This window comes from Eumetopias jubatus, unplaced genomic scaffold, assembly GCF_037043125.1.
Source record: "Eumetopias jubatus isolate StellerSeaLion01/CBP00866 unplaced genomic scaffold, mEumJub1_p1.0 scaffold_10, whole genome shotgun sequence".
Taxonomy (NCBI): domain Eukaryota; kingdom Metazoa; phylum Chordata; class Mammalia; order Carnivora; family Otariidae; genus Eumetopias; species Eumetopias jubatus.
This window is the reverse complement of record NW_028274816.1, coordinates 61,731,486-61,747,116: the sequence shown is the minus strand read 5'-3', so window position 1 is coordinate 61,747,116 and position 15,631 is coordinate 61,731,486. Positions and strand designations below refer to the sequence as shown.

General features: G+C 44.6%; 1 pseudogene; it reads right to left on the bottom strand.

Annotated features, from left to right (window-relative positions):
- Window positions 1-7,146: 7,146 nt before the first annotated feature.
- Window positions 7,147-13,646, bottom strand: LOC114202082 (leukocyte immunoglobulin-like receptor subfamily A member 6; annotated as a pseudogene).
- Window positions 13,647-15,631: the final 1,985 nt, after the last annotated feature.

The following is a 15,631-nucleotide window of genomic DNA, read 5'->3' as shown; positions in this document are numbered from 1 at the left end:
TCTTTTTAAAAATTTCCTACTTGTATAGTTTGCAATTTGTCTATTTTTCTTCAATAATTGACATTCATATATATAATGTCCACATATATGTATATGCATATACATAGGAATACATAATCTTTGATATACATTATAAATATTTTCTCTTAGTCTCCATCTGTGTTTTGTTCTCTTATTTTTTGTGCCATGCAAAGATGTGTTTTATTTTTATGTAGCCCAATTTCCATTATTTCTTGGCACTGCATCTGGATTTTGAACTCTATTTTTTTTTTAAGATTGTATTTATTTGAGAGAATGAGAGAGAGAGCACAAGCAGGGGGAGCAGGAGAGGGAGAAGCTGGCTCCCCGTCGAGCAGGGAGTCCGATGCGGAACTCGATCCCAGAACCCTGGAATCATGACCTGAGCTGAAGGCATACACTTCACTGACTGAGCCACCTAGCACGGTTCTATTTTATTTTTTAAGAAAAACATTTATTTTTTATTTTTCCCAGCTTTATTGAGGTATAATTAGCATATAACTGAATAACATCTTGAAAGTCACATCTACTTCACATATCTCTGAGAGTCATTGCTTTACCTATTTTATATTTAGTTCTCTGATTTTTGGAAATTTAATCTGTACCATATGACCTATGGGTCTAGTTACATCCCTTTCTCCCTGAGTCCACCTTTGTGCAGGTGTTTTGATATATCATCTTATTAGCATTTATCACATCCTGAATTTCCACATGCACTGGAGTCCACGTCTGAACTTTATATCACATTGCTTTTTCTATCTATTATTGTGTCCACAGCAACTTGATTTAATCACGTGGTCACTTTTGGTTGAGTCAGCCCAGTCCTATCTCCAAAGCTGTACTTCTTTGGTTTTTTCCTAGCTCTTCTTCCTCTTTCATTTTCCCATGTGGACTTTTGCTCGAGAAAGAAAGCTCCTTGGTAATATTTTGAGGACTCAAAATATTATTTAGTTGAGTATATTTGATATTTTTTTTACCTATGAGTGACTTTTATCATGGAGTCCCTAGGGCTTTCCAGGTTGTTTCCCTTCTTGCCATGCACTCTCACTCATGATACAGCCCTTCCTCGCCCACATCCCTGTTTGCCCAATTCCCTAAGGACCACGTGCTCAAATTCTCCCTGCTACTCAAAGTCTTCAAAGAACTGTCTCATCCTGCATTTCCAGCTCTGTTTTCCACTCGATATCCCTACCAGAGTAGAATAACCACAAACCACGATAGGGTGAGATCTTCCATTGTCAAAATAAGGAAAAACAAACAAACAAAAATGGCTATGGTCCATTCTAAGTCTTATAATATATCCTCCTTGTTTTTCCTTGGCAACTGGCCTAGTTTCCTAGCACAGAACACAATGGAAAATTTGTGGAAATGCAAGCACTGTAAATATATGTCTAATCTGGAGAGTCAATGATGTTACAAAAAAAGAAGCCAAAAGTACAAAATGATAAGAAAAACAATAGGAATAAATGGTTTCTTCTAGGCCAGAATTTCCAGAAGTAGTTTCTTTTTCTTTTCCTTTCTTTTCTTTTTTTCCTTTGTAATCTCTATGGGGGCTCAAACTCATGACCCTGAGATAGAGTCACATGCTCCTCCAGCTGAGCGAACCAGGCTCCCCTCCAGAAGTTTCTTTAAGAGCTGATGAAACCCAGTGATATGCCGAGGCAGGAGATTCTTTCTTTACCTTGGCCTTCCAGAAAATTCTTAGATGTTTCTTCCTATAGCATAATCAGCCCCCTCCACTTCAGGTTGCTCCTATCTGAGCTCTCAGCTACCCCTGAGCACACGCCAAAGGTGCAGGCAAGCATCTAGGTCCAGATGATCATCAGTTCCAATGGGTATGGCCTGGAATGATCTGGTACTGTGGTCTGTTCTAGGCCACCGTTCAGCTCTGTTCTCCCTAAAAAGGATGAGAGGAGCTTCCGATTTCAGAAGTGAAACAGAAAATGGAGGGGCAAGAGGAAGCAGGCCTCAAAGCAAAAGTGCCTTGTGGTCCAGAAGGCAAAGAAGCAGAGGTTTGATAAAAGCCAAACCTGAAGGTTATCCCCAGGCTAACCTGTGTGTTTGCTGTGGAAATTGAGGGCTTTATTTCCTACATTTGTAGGAGCAAATTCCGGCTTCTTCAGTCAAGTGACTGGGTCTTTGAAGGCACTCAAAGCAAAGGGGACAACTGACCAGTGAGCTCTGTGCTGCCTGAGGTGACTGTTTATGACCCCCAAAAAGTGGAAATACCCTGAGTACCCACCTTTCAGTGAAGTTATGGCCAATCCAGTTCTGGTTAGAGACCACCTCCAGCCAGTTAAAATCAGAGTTAAGGACATTTAATCATCTGGGAAGAAACACACCTTACTGAGCAAAGAAGTCAGGGAACGAAGGGATGCATATTTACACGTGATCTTAATTTTTTATTATGCCCACAGAGAGAAAAGACTAGCAGGAAAATACCAGGATTAACGCAGGTTGATTTGAATTATGGGATTATTCAGTTTTTATTTCTTCTTCCTACTTTATCTAAGTGTTCTGGGATGAATCAGTTTTTTATGTAATAATAAAATACACATGAAGGCATAAAAAAAGGAAACTTGCAGAAGTGCTAGGAGTCAAATTAGCAGATGCTGCATTAAATCCACTGAATTTATGTTTTAAAGCATCCCCATTTCATCTCCCTCTGGGTGACTACTGACTGTGTATTAGATCTGGTTGACAGCTCTGTACGTTTCAGGAGCATGTGCATGTGCACCCCATCTCAAGGATGCCCATGCACTCTCCATATTTGTTGTGAGGACTTCATTGGAAGGAATTTTAGCCCCAAATTGAAGGATCTGACAATTCCTGGGGGAAAACTCAAAGCAATAGGGAATGGGAGCCCATAAACATATGCCCAAGAGTCTCATCCTTTGGAAGGAAAATTCTGGGTGGTATTCTGTTCTCTCTTAAAGATCTTGGGGTAGTCTTATCCACATAACCTACTGCAGTGACCTCAGGAAGCCCTCTCCCTATCCCACTCACTCTTGCTTCCAAATAAATCACCTGCACTCATATTCTTGTCTTAGATCCTACTTTCAGAGTCACTGACACTAATTTAAGGATTAGAAAATGCCATAAGGTTTTTTTCCCCCCAGTGATATGATCCTTACCATAACCAGCCCAAGACTTCTTCTTACTCATTTATTCACCCATTCGCCATTCAGGAAGGCTTACCCCTGTACATTTCAGAAATATCTAAGCATGTCAACCTGCAGCCACTCCAGGAAATGAAGAGGTAACATTGAGTGAAGCAGATGTATTTTCTGCCCTTTAACAAGGTCTACTGTCATTGGGAAAGCCCAGTTAATAAACCAATTACACAAATAAGCCTAACATAGGTACAAGGATTGGTCCCGTGGAGGAAAGGTTTAAAGCAATATGAGAACATAAGATAAAGAAATAACCTACTTTATGGACCTCAGATTGAAGGTGATGAGGAAAAATTAAATTATGTAAGTTACAGCTAAATGCCAAGAATGAATTGGTATTATAGAAATTAAGTGAGGTTAAGAGGAAGAAGGAAATATTACAGACTATCTTGAGCAAACGATCTTCAAATGGGTGAATCCTAACACATTAGAATAAAAAATCATAAGAAATAAAAAATTTAGCTCTGATTCCTGAATGTGTCACACTAAAATCAAACCTTTGTGAGATACTCAAAACACTACCTAATTAAAATAAATGGTTGACCTCCATTTTAATTGAGGAACATGGGTATCCTGGGTTTTCAGTGACAACTTACATGACATTGGGAAGGCAATTCCCAGCTCCAACTTCAAGTTGTTTGGTGTTCTGATTGGATTGAGTTAATGTGGATCATTTGGGGAGTTTACAGTCACATGGCGGGGAGACCCCAAAATACCAGCATTAGAGTATTGTCTGTGGAGTATTGTCATTAGAGTATTGTCAGTTCTCCCATCAGTTAGGTCATTCTGAGCATCTGCTAAATTCTGGCTTTTTCCATGTACATGTAACTTTCTTTAGACTATCAATTTAGTGAGACAGAGAAAAAATTTGTCTCAGAATAGAATAAATCCCATGCCTAATCCCCATCCATTGCTTAACTGTACTGGGCCCAATGAATAATGAGCTAAACCTCAAAGTCCAGGTTGACCATTTCCTCTCAATTTGAATACAGGAGAATACACTTATTATCTTGGATAATATTATTGGATAATGTAAACATTCAACATAATATATTGGATATTTATTATATTTGTTGTATCTAGGATTTGCTGTTACCTAAACTTCACTTCAAATTCCCTCAGTTGGGGGTGCCTGGGTGGCACAGTCAGTTAAGTGTCTGCCTTCAGCTCAGGTCATGATCTTGGGGTCCTGGGGTCAAGCCCCACATCGGGCTCCCTGCTCAGCCTCAAGTCTGTTTCTCCCTCTCCTTCTGTGATTTCTCTCACTCTCACTCTCTCTCAAATAAATAAATAAAAATTTTCAAAAATCCAAATTCAGTTGAAGGCTATTGGCCTTTGGACAGGGAAATTCTCTGCCTTAAAACTACTTTTATTTGCAAGGTGCTCATTGCATGCCCAATTTCAGGTTAGGTTGACAAGATGATCAATCAGAAGTTACAATAGAATTACCTAAAGGAAAATCTACGCAAGAATTTGCTCTGGAACTTCCTCATGTTTTCAAAGAAAAACAGTTTCAATTTTAGATCATCTTGTGGGTCTAGGAGATGAGTGGGGTTCAGTTTTCCACCAACTGGTTTGTTCTCTCCCTGTGTTATTTCCACACTCCACATGCACAACTTTTCCAAAGCCCTGAGCATCTCCAAGTTTCTGGAGGACAGATTGGCTCCCTTGTTTTCCATTTTATTCTGTGCATATGTTAGGTTGTACCTATTTCATTAGATTTATTACACACCCACTCTGCCCTTAGTCCCCAGGCAATATGGGTGCCAAGCCATCAGACATCTGGAATAGAATTTGGCAAGCCAGATATCAGATACACGTATCCAAAAACTCAAACTCTCTCCATCCCTAAACAGGGACTTGAAAATAGGTGACAGGGAGGGCATATTACTGTGGTTTGCCCCAAGACAAGACTCCTCCAGAGAAAGAAGAGAGGGGAAGGGAGGGCTGAGGTCAATAACATAGGTGATACAGGAGGTTGACAGGATGTTAGAGACCAGGTGCTCACTGCTGACTTGGTTGATCTCTGTTCTGGCCTCTCTCTTTCTCTCTCTTTCTCTCTCCCCTTCTTCCCCAACTCTTCAGATATACATATAGATAATTTATCTCCATTATGGATGTGCTTCTCTTTCTCCTTCCCTCAGAAGAGGTGGAGTCAATGCCTCCCTCTGCTCCCTACTTCCTCTCTCATATCATAAGCCAATGACAGAATCAGCTGAGAAACCTCAAGAACTCCTAAGCACGTCCCTGAGATCTTTATTTTTTTTAAGATTTTATTTATTTATTGATAGAGACACAGCGAGAAAGGAAGCACAAGCAGGAGGGATGGAAGAGGGAGAAGCAGGCTTCCCGCCGAGCAGGGAGCCCAATGCAGGGCTCGATCCCAGGACCCTGGGATCATGACCTGAGCCGAAGCAGATGCTTAACAACTGAGCCACCCAGGTGCCCTTCCCTGAGATCTTTATATCAGATGTAGAGTTCTCTTGGATTCAGAGATTTTGTTCACATTTTAAGGATTTGTTTTTTTAAGATTCCATCTATCTATGAGAGAGAGAGAGAGAGAGAGACTGACAGCACAAGTGGGTGGAGGGGCAGAGGCAGAAGGTGAAGCAGATTCCCCACTGCACAGGGAGCCCAATGCAGGGCTCCATCCTAAGACCCTGGGATCATGATCTGAGCCAAATTCAGGCACTTAACCAATTGAGCCACCCAGGCCCCACATTTTAAGGATATAGTGTGCAGATTACTGATTCCAAGTGTGGCCTCACAGGATTCTGGAGCTTCACCAGTGTATGCAGGAATGATTTGTTAGCTGAGAAATATCCTCCATGTTGGAAACAACAAAGTATCTCTTATGCTCCAAGTTGAGGCAGTGGACAGTGCTCTTGATCTTTGAATTTTCAAATTCTCCAGTTGAGCTTGGCCCATTACCTGTGTCCATGAGCATCTGAGCTTCTCAGTGCACTGCCAAGGCTCCTTTGGCCAACTCCAGAATTAATGTGTTTCTCTCCTTTATCCCACACACTGTGGCTACACTAAAATGTTTGCATGTCCCTTACCCTTGATGTTACTGCATCAACTTAAATCCTTGCACACATGACCACTGTGTAATATTGACCATTCCCATAAGAGTTAAAAAGTGACAAGTCCACCCCATACAAGGCCACCCCATCTGGTGTTAAGGTCCAACCAGGGTACTGGATTCCTCTCTAGACCAGAGCCTGGGTTGAGGTTTCAGATAATCTGCTATTTCCCACATGGTTTCCAGTAGTAATGTCCATTGTGAAAATACCCCGCTGTTGTGCCCTCTCTACAGGTGACCATCACTGTGATTTTAAATTAATCATTTCATCCCTTTTCATGGTTTTTGCACCTTTTATGACTCCTACATAATTTATGTTGTGTCTTGTTAATAATGCAATAGTATCGCATGCATCCTTTTTGGCTTTCTTCTTTCACTCATCATTGTATTTATAAGATCAATCTGTATTTATTATGTTTCTAATCCTAGTTTGTGCATTTTAACTGTTGTATTATATTCCATTGTATAAAAGTAACACAAAATACTCATTCATTCTTCAGTTGGTGGAATTTTGTTATTTATAGTTTTTGGCCTATGGGAGCAATGCTTCTCCTCTGACTCTTGTGCCTATATCCTCGGGTATATGTGCACGGGGTTCCCCAGGGCAAACTTCTAGGTGTCAGACTGCCTGATCATAGCTGCATATCTTTTCCCCTCAGCCAGAAAATCCACACTACCCCCTACCAAACTGGTTGGAGCAATTTGCACACCTACCGGCAGTGTGTGAAATGCTACCTACTCTCCAGCAATGCTTTGAAATCAAAACAAACAAATATCTCTCTATCATCTTGGAATTCACAGTCTCATTTAATTAGCACCACAACCCTGAAGGAGCAATCATCACTACCAGTCACACAGGAAAGCACCAGAGGCTCACGCAGAAGAGTGCTGATTCCAGGAGCTGATGCTGGGGGAGGAGCCGTGCAGTAAGCACCTGGTGAAGAGAGAGAAGCCTGCAGAATCCAGACAAGGTGTTGGGATGTCATTCTGGGCTTGCACCTTCCAGGCTGGATATAAATTTCAGTCCGTCAAAGCAGTTACTCAACCACATTACTTGAGTCTCTGCACTTAGAGCTGGAGGGACAGACTGGAAACTCCCATCAGGGAGCGTGCATGTGACAAAAAGAAATCTGTGATACACAGTGTTGGAACAGAACAAAAAAGTGAGTGGAGTTATGGGCACAAATGTTTCATGTGGATGAAACTTCATGTCATCAGGGTGGGGGAATAAGAGAAGCCAGACACTAAGGAGGCAGTAAGGCAAGGGGCAAGATTCATGGTGGAGGAGCCTCCTCCAGGGAGCATTCCCAGCCTTGGTCCTTGCCTCCTGCACAGACAACACTGCTTCATTGCCTTTAGGTTTTCACCACAGAGTTCATACAGTTCATGAACCTGTTTAGAATCTTCTGTGACATTGCAACCTTGTGTGTGTGTGTGATCCTGTTCTAAGGTTCTACAAACCCCAAAGAGTGTGTGCAGCATCATCTTCAGTTTACCTCTTGGTTTCACCTTGGGCACTTCTCTGGCTGTGCCACGCCTGAAACACCAACACTGCTAGCACCACCAGGACCAGGGCAGACAGACCCATTCGGATGAGATTCTCCAGTGTGTGATCTGGAAGTGGCACTAGGGACAATGGGACAGAGAGGTCATGCAGGGCAGGACAGGTCACGCCTACAGAGAGGTCATGCAGGGCAGGACAGGTCACGCCTACCACGGCACCCAGAGGGGAGGTCTAGGTCTCTCCTCCCCTTGAACAGGTCATATGCACCGCAGGCTGACTGTGTTCTGTTACTCACCGCTCATGGAGTCTGGAGTCTGCACTGATGGGGTGATAGTAACAGGAGCCCCTGAGAGTCAGGAATGCAGAGCAGATGAGTAGCTGGGGATATCTCAGCCCAGTGTTCCCCTGAGGATCTGAATTATCAAATCTCCCTTCTCCTGTCCCAAGGAAGGACCTCAGCTTTCACAGTGATCCCTCCTGCAGCTGTAGGTGAGGCACAAACCCTCTTGTCTCCAATTCCTTTGCATTTAGACTTTGCTTTGGAGTCTTAATGACAAAAAAGGGTTCAGCCACACCCTATGCCATGAGCTGACAGTGCACCTGTTTGGAAATCCCTCACACCTAGATCTTTCTTGCTCTCTCATCAGACTGAGCAATAGCCCACCCTGAGCTTAATTTCCTGGGGAGGAGCGTCCTGAGTTAATTCTCAGCTGAGAATCCTGGATTCATGGATGAGCGGTGGGTGCCCAGGGATTCCTGAGGGTCAGAAACACAAAGGGCTGGGCACCCAGGGCTACCAGTCTCTGCTCAGCCTTGGCCCATTCAGTTTCATCTGGCATCTGTGTTAAGAACTTTCAAATGATTTTCTTTTGCTATTTCATCCACCCATCTATCCATTCATTCATTCATTCGTTATTGAGCCAATAGTTATGGACTATCTGAAAATATAAATAGATGTATTTATATACATATGTGTGTATTTATGTACATTATCTACACATATGATATATAAGATATATCTATATATAAATGTATAAAATCACATACTATAAATTCATACAATATACATATTATATAATGTATTTTATGTGCTACATATATCTGTATATAGAGAGAGACATATGTGGTGAGACGTTTATATGTATACAATACACAAGAGTATGTGTACCAGCATGTGCATGTGTGTCTTGGTGAAGGTAATAAAGAATAATCAATGTTCTTATTAAGAAGAAAAATGTGGAGTGCCTGACTCCAGCATCTGACTCTTGATCTCAGGGTTGTGGGATTGAGCCCTGCATTAGGCTCCACACCCAATGAAGAAGGAGAAGAAGGAGGAGAGGAAGAAGAAGAAGAAGAAGAAGAAGAAGAAGAAGAAGAAGAAGAAGAAGAAGAAGAAGAAGAAGAAGAAGAAGAAGAAGAAGAAGAAGAAGAAGAAGAAGAAGAAGAAGAAGAAGAAGAAGAAGAAGAAGAAGAAGAAGAAGAAGAAGAAGAAGAAGAAGAAGAAGAAGAAGGAGAAGAAGAAGAAGAAGAAGAAAAGAAGAAGAAGAAGAAGAAGAAGAAGAAGAAGAAGAAGAAGAAGAAGAAGAAGAAGAAGAAGAAGAAGGAGGAGGAGGAGGAGGAGGAGGAGGAGGAAGGAAGAGGAAGAAGAAGAAGAAGAAGGAGAAGAAGAAGAAGAAGAAGAAGAAGAAGAAGAAGAAGAAGAAGAAGAAGAAGAAGAAGAAGGAGAAGAAGAAGAAGAAGAAAAGAAGAAGAAGGAGGAGGAGGAAGAAGAAGGAAGAGGAAGAAGAAGAAGAAGAAGGAGAAGAAGAAGAAGGAGGAGGAGGAGGAAGAAGAAGAAGAAGGAGGAGGAGGAGGAAGAAGGAGGAGGAGGAGGAGGAGGAAGGGGGAGAAGGAGAAGAAGGAGGAAAATGTGTATCAGCTAAGATGGAGCTATAAATAGAAAAGTCTGTAATACATTTAGGACTGATTAAACATTTTTTAAAAAATTATAAAAGGTGTTAATTGGGTATTTGTATAGGGTCACCAGCCAAGGTGTCATTTGGGAGAGGATTTTAAGTCAAAACTGAAGAGTGGCAAACAGTGAGGCATAGGAAGAGAGAGTGTCAGTATTTACCACACAATGAAGACAACATCCTTTGCCTAAGCTATTCTATTCTAAGAATTTAACCAAGAGATGAGGGGTAATTGCTTCTACACACCCCTGTGCATTAGGTATGTGCAAAGATATTCATCAGAGGATAATCTGTATTATGGAAAGTCTGGGAATAAACAAATTGCCAATGCCAAATTATAGGGTACTGCATACATATATCCTGACACTTTCAAGCAAGAAACAACTATACAACGCTTAAAAAGTCTAAAAGAGATTTGTGTTACTGATACCAGATAATTCTTTAGAATGTATTTAATTTTTTAAAAATAGAGCTGATCAGAACTGTGTCTATAAGATGTTGATGTTTGTCCACCCATGGAAGACATGTTTGTAGGTTCTCCCTGAATGTTCAGGGGGGAAAAAGTAGGTGAGTGTGGTCGGGTTGGTTTTGGGGGATTGAGCAAGTGGTAGCAGAGATTGAGAGGTAACTACTCTTCTTGTATCCCATTTGTGAACAGTTTCTGGGATGGACCATGTCAATGCATTCCTGTTAAAGAAGTAGATATGAGCGCTGTGAATTGTGCAAGACTGTTGAATCACAGATCTGTACTTCTGAAACAAATAACGCAACATATTTTAAGAAAAAAGAAAAAGAAGAAGATAACAGGAGAGGAAGAATGAAGGGGAGTAAGTCAGAGGGGGAGAGGAACCATGAGAGATGATGGACTCTGAAAAACAAACTGAGGGTTCTAGAGGGGAGGAGGGCAGGGGGATGGGTTAGCCTGGTGATGGGTATTAAAGAGGGCACATTCTGCATGGAGCACTGGGTGTTATGAACAAACAATGAATCATGGAACACTACATCAAAAACTAATGATGTAATATATGGTGATTAACATAACAATAAAAAATTTTAAAAAAAGAAGTAGATAAAAGCAAGTCTTCTGGCTTTTTCAGAGATGCTGCATTTCACACGTGGGTCAGGGCCCAGTGGGAGGTGTGGAGCAGAGGAGGGAAGGACAAGGTGCATCCAGAGAAGTGGCTGCTGTGGGGTCATCTAGACACTAGACAGATGGGATGGGGAAGAAGACATTCGCACAGCCCCTCACCTGTGACCATGAGCTTCCGGGGGTCGCTGGGGTGTGACAGCAGGAAAGGGGTGCTGCTGAGTGACCCGTAGCACCTGTAAGTCCCCCCGTGGTCCAGCGTCGCAGGGCGCAAGTCAAAGTTCGCCTGAAATTCCTCATCTTGGTGCTGAGATCTGAGGTGCAGGGCGGGGGCCGGCTTCCCCCTCCTTGGACAGAAGGAACGTATCAAACAAGCTGGGGCTCTGACAACGCAGGGTCACATTCTCTCCTGGGGCCACAGAGGGCCCCGGCTTGGCAGAATTGTGGGAGTTGGCCCCTGTGGGGGCAGGGCTGGGAGAGAGAGTCCAGGGTGTTAGGGGCGGCTCCGCCCTCTTGCCCCTCCCCTGAGCTGAGCGGAGCTGTCACTCAGGCGCTCCATCCAAGTGCGGCTGCTGGCTTCTGTTCCCACTTTTCTTAAGATTGCACTTTATAAGGTTTGATAGGTAAATAAAGAATGTCACTTTTTAATTTAACTGATAAGGTTTTTGCTATTTCGTTATTTGCGATTTTGATGAGTAAACCAAAGAATATTTGCGTTCTGGAAAAAACAAGATTGCCCTTTCCTGTCCTGGCATCTCTCGGCCTGTGCTCCCTGCCCCCACTTCCAACAAGACCCTGAAACGCCAGTCCAAGAAAAGTGGGAGTGTGAGCTGGGATATGACTCCTCACCTGCGACCAGGATGTCCCTGGGGTCACTGGGGGCCGACCACTCGGAGGAGAGGTTCTGTCCACCATAGCATGTGTACCGGCCCCCGTAGGAGGGTCTCACAGGGTCCAGGTAGATGTTCGCCCCAGAGAGCCCAGCGTGGGGCTGCCGGCCAAGGCGCTGGGGAGGGTCACGTGCTCCCTCCTTGGACAGAGCGAATCTGTCGTAGCCAACATCAGAGCGACACTGGAGGGTCAGGCTCTGTCCAGGAGCAACCACCGGCCCTGACAAGACTGACAGGGATGGTTTCCTAGACACCTGGGAGAAAAGGTGGTTCTGGTTTCCAAGAGGGTCAGGTTCCTCCTCCTCCTCCCACAGGCCTCCCACTGCTGGCTCCCAGAGTCCTGAGCTCTCTTGCCCCAACTTCATCCTACCCCGTATTCCACCTGAGATGAAGCTCCTCTCACAGGTATGGAGACCCAAGGAGTTCTAGGATCATGCCCTGAATTCCTCACCTGAGATCAGGAGCTCCAAAATGTGGCTGGAGGTGAACCACACATAGGGAGAGCTGGAGAAATAACCATAGCACCTGTATGTCTGCCTGTGACTTGGGCTCATGTGGTCCACAGTGAAGAGCGCCTGGAAACACCCATCAGCTTGGCGCCATGAGTCCAGGTGTCTGGGGTGGCCCTCTCCTCCTTTGCTACACAGAACAAACCAGTCAAAATCCTGCCATGAACCACACTGGAGGGTCACGCTCCCTCCTGAGGTCACAATGGGGCTGGGCAGGGCTGAGAGGCTGGGTCTGTTGAACATTCCTGGGAAAGAACAAGCCAGTTGTGTTAAAAGGGGAGGAGGCGCCTGAGGACAATGTGCTAAGTGAAATAAGGTAGGCACAGAGGGACAAATACTGCATGATTCCACTTCTGTGAAGAATCTAAAGAGGGTCAGATATGTAGAAGCAGAGAGTAGAATGGCAGCTGCCAGCGGCTGCAGGGAGGGGAAGAGGGAGATCATGGGTATAGAGTTTCAGTTTTGCAAGTTCAGTTCAGTTCTGGAGATCAGCTGTGCAACACTGTGCCTATAACAGTACTGTATTGGGCACTCAAAAATTTGTGAAGAAGGTAGATCTCATGTTCTAAGTTCTTACCATAATAAAAAAAGGGGGGGAGGGGAAGAGAGAGGAACACCACCCCCAGATTGCCGATGGGACTCTGCTGTAGAAAGGGAGGTCCCTCCCCGGGCACAGTCACCTCACCTGTGTAGATGGAAGTGCCTGCTCACCTGTGACTGCCAAGTCCAGAGGCTTGCTAGGAACTGACCAGCTTGTTTGTCTGTGATACAAGCAGGAGTAGCGCCCGGCAAGGTGGTAGGTCATGTGTGGGAATGGGAACTTGGCCTTGCTGCTGGGTCCCAGGGGAAACTCCCTTCTCAAGGGCTCTGAGACCCCTTCCTGGTACAGGAAGTACTGGTCAGCTTTCTGAGACCCCTGACACCAGATGCTCACAGGCTTCCCCTGGGCCACCGCAGGGCCTGGCTCTGCCCAGATGATCAGTGTGAGCAGTGTCTCTGGAAGAGAGTCAGAGTTGCAGTCCCTATATTCTCTATGCCTCAATTTCCACTAGCTCTCAGCCCTGGGGCACCTTGTATACCTTCTTTATTGATCAATTTAACATTCCTCTCCTCCATCCTCCGGATGCCCTGGCAGGGAGGGGAGTCCTATCTTGTGCCCAAGGAGGAAGTGGGACCTGGGACCCCTGGGGATGGGCTCACCTGCCTGCACGTGGGTCATCTGGCCCAGACACAGTCCTGGGAGAGAGATCCCAGTGAGAGGTCACTGACTCCTGAGCAGATCCCCACCTTTCCTGAGCATCCCAAGTTCATGAGACCTCCTGAGAGATCACAGCCTGGCCTTGAGAGGGCTCCCCTCTCCCACACAGGAGTTTATCCCCAACCTTCCAAAAACTCACCGAAGCAGAGAAGGACTATAAAAGTGATGGTCATGGCGCTGCCTCCCACTGGACAAGGCTGCACAGATGGACAAAACCACAGAAACTGGCACACCTGACGGACCCAAAGGATGCAGGCAGCAGGGGGCTTTCCCATTGGCGGGCTCAGAGGAGGGAGCTCCAGAGGACGCCTGCGGACAAGTGAGACCTGATCTGTGGTGAGCCCAAGCTTCTATCTACTAGGCGTGACCTCCCTCCTGAAGAGGGTGGGGACAGAGTTTCCAATCCTGAGTCAGCCCCGTTGGCCACATACAACCTGGGTGTGCCCAAAGGAATACCACTTCCCTTCTCAAGATTTCCATATATGGGGATTTCTTCCCTTCAGCCAGTCACCCAGCAAATGTCCATTTGAACCCTTAGATGTTTTTCCAGGCCCTGGACATTCATCTGTGAACGAGAAGATGTAGTCACAGTGCCAGCAGGGCTCGGATTATCAGAAGACAGATGTTCAATAACGGATCTCACAATTACTTATTTGAAAAAGAGAAAGGCACAGAAATATGAAAATGTATAGCAGTAGGGAACTATAAGCTGTATATTAAAAAATAGAAACCTTGTACCCATCCTCACGGGGTATCCTTAAGGACTGATTATGCACTCACCATCACTCATCGTCAGGGAAACGCAAATCAAAACAACAATGAGATATCACTGCACATCTATTAGGATGACTATTCTCGAAACACACACACACACAAAGACAAAAAGTATTGAAGAGGAAACAGAAAAATTGGAACCTGTGTACACTGTTGGTGGGAAGGCAAATTGGTACAGTTGCTGGAAAACAGTATAGAGGTTCTACGAAGTATTAAAAATAGGACTGTCATATGATCCCGCAATCTCACTCTTGGGTATTGATCCAAAAGGACTGAATTGGGATCCTGAAGGAAAATTAGCACTCTGTTGTTCATTGCAGCATTATTCCCATGGCCAAGATGTGGAAACAATCTAGGTTCCCCTCAATAGATGGATGGATAAATCACATGTGGCATCCACATACTATGGAATATTATTCAGGAAATATACTTAAGAAGGAGGAAATCTTACATTTGTAACAACATGGATGGACGTTGAGGATATTGTATTAAGTGAACTAAGCCAGTCACAGAGGGACGAATACTGCATGAATCCACTTCCTTCAGGAATCTAAAATGTCAAACATGTAGAAGCGAGAGCAGCATTGTGGCTGCCAGGGGCTGGGGGGAGGGGACGTGGGGAGGCGATATTCCACGGGTACAGACCTTCGGCTCTACAAGATGAGCAAGTCTTAGGTATCTGCTGTACAACATTGTGCCTACAGGTAACAATACCGGATTATACACTTAGGAATTTGTTAAGAGGATTGACCTCATGTTAATTGTCCTTACCAATATAAATTTTAAAAAGACAAGTGACTATGGTGTCAAACTTCATAGTCAAGATGGCAGACCAGGCCCATGTTTGGAGTCCCCTTCAGCTCCAAACGCAGAGAAGCTCTGGACAAAATGTTTGTAAAACATGTGGTCATGGCCAGACAAAGAGAGAAGTGGGGGTTCCATGGGGGAACAAGGCTGCATAGGGATGACCAGGGGCTGAAGCAGTGCAGTTGGAGCTGAGCTGGGACCGGCAAAGAGTCATCTGTGGAGATGACCCGTCTGTGCAGAGGGAAGACTTACAGTATGCTGGTGACCTTAAAAATAAGCCTTGCCAGTTATTTCACCAGCAAAAGATGGGTTTTTTGGAAAATAGGAGAGAATCCCAGACCAGAACAAACATGCTGCGCCAAAATCATGGTCAAGTCCAGGGGACAAAAGGGAGGTACGATTTTTAAGGAGAAAGGGGGTAAGTTGGGAAGGTTGCAATAAACTAAAAGTCCAGGGGAGTTAAGCGGGCATCAGAAGACTCCGGGAACCAGACTGAGGGTTACGGAAGGGAGGTGGGTGGGGGATGGGGTAACTGGGTGATGGGCATTAAGGAGGACACGTGTGGTGATGAGCACTG